At 33.7% G+C, this 6,802-nt stretch overlaps 1 long non-coding RNA gene across 6 annotated transcripts; it reads right to left on the reverse strand.

The window, feature by feature from the left end:
- Positions 1-663: 663 nt before the first annotated feature.
- On the reverse strand, positions 664-4,550 carry LOC130460956 (uncharacterized). 6 transcript variants are annotated; one of them, XR_008921199.1, is made up of 4 exons: positions 4,225-4,550; positions 3,548-3,654; positions 1,297-2,822; positions 664-1,126 (listed from the first exon to the last, which is right to left on the reverse strand). It is a non-coding gene; the product is annotated as an uncharacterized lncRNA (long non-coding RNA). The 6 variants fall into 6 exon arrangements; XR_008921198.1 differs by having other exon boundaries at positions 3,521-3,654; XR_008921200.1 differs by having other exon boundaries at positions 1,297-2,060; positions 2,730-3,654.
- Positions 4,551-6,802: the final 2,252 nt, after the last annotated feature.

The following is a 6,802-nucleotide window of genomic DNA, read 5'->3' on the forward strand; positions in this document are numbered from 1 at the left end:
TATGATAGCTTAAACACCAACTACGACTATACCTCTTAGGGTTTCATTATAACTCTAACCTTAATCCTACACCTATAAATACTCCCTACTTCATTCATCGTTCCTCACACCAAAAGTTGAGAGGTTTCCCATGCCCGCTCTTAAATTTCTTCTCCCTCTTTGGCTCGAAACCTTCTTACCTAAAACCCCAATACCACCACCATGACACCCCCACTACAACAAAATAAGCCTTTAATAGCGCTTTTTTCAATGAAAGACAGCGCTTTTAAAGCGCTGTTAATTAGCAACGCTGTTAAAAGAATAACAGCGCTTTTTAAAAGCGCTGTTAATTTTCTCTCGTTTAATAGCATTCCATATATAAGCGCTATTAAAGTTCTGATTATGGCGGAAAATTTCGTGCACCGAAGCTCCTTTTTAGTTTTAATTTTTAATTAATAAATATCTGTAATAAAAAAAATAAAAACAACCATTTTAGAATAAGTGTAAGAGTTGAATATATAGATGTTGCTCCCCACAAATATAAAATAGTAAAAAATTATATATATATATATATATATATATATATATATATATATATATATATATATATATATATATATATATATATATATATATATATATATAACATCAAATTTAATTTCTATCATATCAAATAAACGTCTCGATATCTCTTAACTTAAAATCCTATACAATGTTGTCGACGCGGTAGAAAAAAAAATAACAACAAAAGAGAAAGAACCACATGTGCCATATTATTTCAAATCGACAAACTAAAATTACAACAATGTATATTTATATGATGTCATACGCCTATACATAGAGCTTTGTTGGCCACTACACACTGGTTTTTTAATGATGTTCAGAATGTGCGTTCAAGAGTGATCATTGTCTTCCTTGGACTCACCAGTTTTGGCAATTGAAGTAATCCAACTTGTTGCTGTCTTCCTTGGACTCACCCGTTTTGGCAATTGATGCAATCCAACTTGCTGCTAAATTCTCTCAATGGGATTTGGTTTATGTTGCAGAAAACAGGATTGCTCTTGTTTACCGTAATCTACACAGTTCCGGTGCACTGGAGGTTTTGGATGAAGCGCTTGTTGAGTTGATTCGTCTAGCTGCTGTTCGACTATCACAAGAGATGAATAAATGAATATGTTCAAGATTATTATTAGTGAAATTATCTCTAAGGGGAGAAATATTTTATTAAAAAATATGATCAAATAATGATTTTAGAATATTCGTGCGTGCACGGGATATAATTTAGTATTATATATATGCACGAAATACAAAGCATACCGAAGCTCAATCTTAGATCTCGAAAAATCTGAATATCTGGTCTAGTTGGATATGAAAACCTCAGATGCCGAAGCTCAATTTCACCTTTTACATCATCCAAGATCATCCCAGATTCATCACTTGGGTCTATCTTAGACTTACGATCAAGGATTGAAAATACAGAGGCAGCAACACTCTTGGCTTTACTACTATCAGGAGCAAAGGAGCTAGATTGTGATATTCCTATCGCTGCCATGGTAAGAGCGAAGAAAACATGCAGTACGTACGTAGTTGCATTTAACATTTTATTCATATATATGGAATTTTAAAAAATAAATAGATACTTACGCGAAAGACCTTGGTAAAGGTAGTTTTTCCATTCCCTGCGAGTTGAGCTTCTGCATAGAAACTGATGGCATAGACAAAAAATAGCAAAGCAAATGACACTCCGAAACCTGCCCCACTAATTATTTCTTGCTTTATACCAGCTTCTACAGGAGCCTCACATTTCTTTTCATACAACTGCATTACCTTCTCCTCGGCACAAAAAGAAGCAATTGTTCTTACACTCTCAACTGCATCATTAGCAACTTGGCTTGCCTCTTCATACTTGTTCTGCAAGACACCGGCCACAAAGACATATGTCAATTAGTTAAGCTTGATATATACAATATGTTCCTCTTGTTGAGGAATGAGGAAGAGTGAGAGAGAGAGAGAGATAGATAGAACCTTTGCATCTGCACTAAATCCCTTGATAAATTTCATTTGGATGTATCCGTTAAGGCCTATTAAGGGTATTAATCCAAGGACAATGAATACCAAAATCCAATTTGCAAGGAAAGCAATAAGCAACCCAGAAAAGTTAATTAAAATTTGCTCATTTGGTCTAGTTCATCACTATAGTAAACATCTGTTGCAATTAACCTAATTTCAGACAAGAGGATCCAATCCATAACTGCAGTAAAATCTGGTACTATAAATATTTTTTGGATAAGTACACATTTCCATCGAAAATGAAGAGAATCTTAACTGCATTTTGCACAAAGCTGAATTCCATTTATTGGGTTTGGGAAGTGCATGCGAAGCAGAGGATACACATTATGCAGTTCAACTGAACACAGTACATCAACTTTCTATACTCATTTATGCAAGTACCTAATGGCTAAAGCGCCACGGAACGACAGGAGAACTTTTCACACAAATGTGGAAGAAAATAAAAACCACTGGCAAACTAAAGTTCTTATCTGAATCATTTTTACAGGAAAAATGGTAACTCTTTACATGATATATCAATTATCCATGTACAACGCCAGATAGTATCGAGGTGTTACAATTGTTGGCAAAAGCTAACAATCCCATGCAGAACTTTTCATCATCATCAGAAGCTAAATGTTTCGCAAATACACTTTTTAACAATTACCACAAAAAGCAATCAATCATTCAATTAGTATTACCATAGGAAGGGGAAATCAGGCAACAAGCTCATGTTTCTTTCTGCTAGTATTATTCTCAGGTGGCAGGAACACGTACTGGAAGATCCTTTCAAGCTGCAGAGCATCAACGCGAAATCTATCAGCAACCTATTTAGCCTTAGTGCTTATGTTACCTCTAGAAATCGACTTTACTCAGTCACAAAACCACACAATCTGTTTTATACTTTTGGATTTGACCATCAGTAGCTAAATGATAAGCAGATTTCTCGAAAAGCTAGCCTCTTTCTTTTCATCTCTCAGAAATGAAAACGAGTCCAGTAATATGAAGAAATGTATATGTCCTTGTCATAAAGCTGGGAACATAACATCTTGCGCAACGCAGCTTACAGTAACGACATAACATCTTTCCCAGCTCTTTTGTCAAATATCAATACTTTCCCATCTCTTTTTTATATGGCTATCTTTCTTAAACATTCTTAAATAAGGACAACCACCAGCAAACCAGACATCTATAGCCCTGCTGCAGCCTCCCACCATTTGCATCATATCGTTCTTTAGTAAAATTGACTCTCTAGACATTTTATATGATTACTAAAAGACTCAGGGTCAGAGAGGGATAATTAGAATTAAAGTTTGGCGATCTTTGAGTGTGCTTGTAGCTAAAAATTGAAAATCAAACTTTCTAGAGGCAGAACAAATATCTAGCTTGTCTGTAACAACTAACAAGTAGCACGCAAAAGTTTTACAATCTATGTCGCTCTAAAATAGAGACATTCATATCAAAAATAACAGTTTGAGTTTAGGAAACATACTTATTCGAGTCTAGCTGAGGTACCCACCTGTCTATGACCTATGTGAACCCAGATGTGGAGTTGCAACAGTTAAGAAGTTCATGGGTTCCAGTCCAGCAATTCTACCTTTCCAATCTTTCCCGACCCTTTCCTCCCTACAATTTAAGAATCATTACAAGCTTACAACTAAACATTCAGCTTATCACAACACCAAAAATCAATAAAGTATGCAAAATTTTAAACATAACAATCAGTTAACATATTTCATCCAAAACACCAAAAATCCAATAATTAAGCTGCAATTATAAAACAACTAACTTGTCCATAAGAGAGGACTACTCCATTGTATCCCTTGCACAAAGCATCAACCAAAGGGTCGGGGCAACAGATTCGTCCAAAATCCGAGAATATGGTGTTCCCCATTTTCGAAAAGGTAATCAAACGTGAATGAATTTGAACCATTTTGCATCTAATTGCACAAAAATTCATATAAAAGTAACCCTAATTTTCGAAATGCTAGCTAATAAAATGAAATCAAAAGAAACAATCTATAGTTATTGACCTGAGATTCACCAGGAAAGACGGAAATACAATCGGTGAGACATCAAGAACCCTAACCACATATCCAAATCATAATTTCTGACAATATTGCGTAAACCACATATAAAAAATTACAAACGAAATCTTGAAAAACTCAATTGAATTCTAAATTAGAAGAAACTCACAATTGATAATTCAACCACACGCTACCGGGAAGTACTATCGCCAGATAATAAGTCGCCGCCGAGAAAAGTTCGCCGGGAAGAGCTAAAACACGAAAAAAATCTGCTATATGGATTGAAGGGAACTCTTTAATTTTGGATTTGGGAAATTTCGGTTTGAGTGAATTGGGATTGAACTCTTGAAATCGTATCGGGATTGTAGGGAAACCGATCCTTAATTAACTGTTGTGGAAGTAGTGGTGCGTGGAAGAAGGAAGGAAGGGAGCAAGATGGAGAAAGTGGGGAAATGTTTAGGAGGTGCGTGGAAGAAGGCCAGTGATTTTTTGTTGTTTTTGGCGAAGACCGTATGTTCTTTTTTTTTGGAATAACTTACTAGTAATATATTACAGCGTTTATAAAAAAGCGCTACAGTATATTAAGAAGTAAATTAATGTTGCTTTGTTTAATAGCAATATAAAATAAAGTGCTGTTATTTGACATAATTAATAGCGTTTTTTGATAAGCGCTAATAATTAGGCGCTGTTAATTAATGTTTTTGTTGTAGTGCCCCGTCGTGCACTCCTTGCCGCCGATGTCTATCCCTAAGTGTCGTGAATTCCACACCCCAATGGTTTCAAAGGCTACTCTTTTTACGGTCAGTTTTTACCGATTAAACTCTTTTAAATTAATGTCGTAATTTTTAAAAGTTTATTTTTAAACCATAGTTCAAAATTATGATTAATAATACTGTTATTAAGAATGTATGACTCATGAATTAAATTTAAGGCCATTAGATTTATTTTTATTAATATAATTGTTCAATAATGAATTAATCAGGGTTTTATTTATTTATTGTTAGGAACTCGTGAGTGATCCGTAGCTGGATCAATTTAATCTTTGTGTGAGGTGCTAGTTAATCAAGGTACGTGTATGTGGCTAGATTCTTATATGATTTAAATCTATGTATGATTATTAACTTCGAATTATTAATGGTTTTTAAATTGAAATTGAGAATCAACGAATTTGAATTGTTCTTGATTTGTGAATAATTGTTTGAAGATTTTTGAAAGTGTAAATAATTTGGTTAATTTTCAAATGATGATCAAGTGGTGTTCCAAATATTTGGTTCGGTTTTGATGATTTTTAAATCTTTATATATTTCAAAATACGTTGGATTAAATAAAAGGAGGATTATTGGTTGGAATTGGATGGTCTTTCATATATTGTACTTTTGTAAAGTCTCAAAGTGGAATGGATTTCATGAAACATTAAAGTTTATACGCGTCACTTGTTTTGTAAGTCGAGGGTCACTTGTTGGCTGTTATTTGGTTATTACCCCAATATATAGATTTGTGATGAAATACTAGCTTGGGGGTTGCACATTTAGAAAGGAAGGGGAGATAGGAAGAGGTTTGGGATTTCCATATTCTAATTGGAATCTATTTTTGGAAAGTTGTTTGAATTGGAAAGTTATTATTTGTGGAAAGTTTCTAATTTTGGAAAACGAATCTTCTATGATTTCAATTAATCTTGTTTAAATTAAATGGTTTGTGAAAGTATTTTCAACTATATATAAATGTTTTACATGTCTTGAATATATTCGTACTTAGCTTTTGCTAACCCGTATTTCCTATTTGTTTTGGCTTGGCCCTGTTCACCTTTTGGCGAGCAGTTTTCAGGAACTTGATGTGATGCTGTGACATGCTTGCATAAGGGATCAATGGAGAGTGCACTAGTTAGGATTTATTTTCTAAGTTGGTTTCGTTTGTGAGTTCAGATTTTAGTATTTTAGTTTCAAGGGTCTATCGAATATACACTATTATTATTTCGACTATTATTATTCAATAAAGAAAAGTATTTGAGTTATTCCGATGCATTAGTTGAGTTAATTAGCCTTTAACGAATCATGTGGTAGTAATACTCCTAAGTTTCTTTCAAGGTTGGTTTTATTCAATTAAGTCTTGATTTTAATAAAAAAGACAAATTTGGGGGTGTTACAGTATCTTTTATAACTTACACCCACATATCCGAAATCACCGGTGAATGCATTTTAAAATTCCAAAGAACATCCAATTCCACTTTATTGGTATATACTCTCTCTGTCCCCTTTTGTTGCATTTGTAATTTTAGTCCGTCGCTAAAATAATATCCCGTTATTATAAATGCTCATAAAAATCACAATTTTACTCTTACATACATAAAATATATTCTAGTCCCACCCCTTTTTTTTATTCTCAGTTTCAAACAAAAAATTCTTAATAAAAACACTTAAGGTACGGGTGCATGGGGCAAAACATCAGGGACGAAGGGATCGAGTACTCCTACAAGTACTATTACTATGTACGAGGTATGTGTTTGACACTTTAGATCCTAATTTAATACTGTATACTTAATTTTATTTAAATATTTATATAGAAGTATTTAGTTTATTGAAATTAGTAAATTATTAATACTAACATATACCCATTAGCATTGTTGTTAAACTCCAGATTCAGATCTTACGAACCTACGACTCAACGATCCAAAAATACACCACCGATGTGGATCTTAGGTAGGATCTTAATGTGGGTAGGATCTTACGATCCTAGCTCGATAAAATTTT

The sequence above is a fragment of the Spinacia oleracea genome, chromosome 5, assembly GCF_020520425.1.
Source record: "Spinacia oleracea cultivar Varoflay chromosome 5, BTI_SOV_V1, whole genome shotgun sequence".
Lineage (NCBI taxonomy): Eukaryota > Viridiplantae > Streptophyta > Magnoliopsida > Caryophyllales > Amaranthaceae > Spinacia > Spinacia oleracea.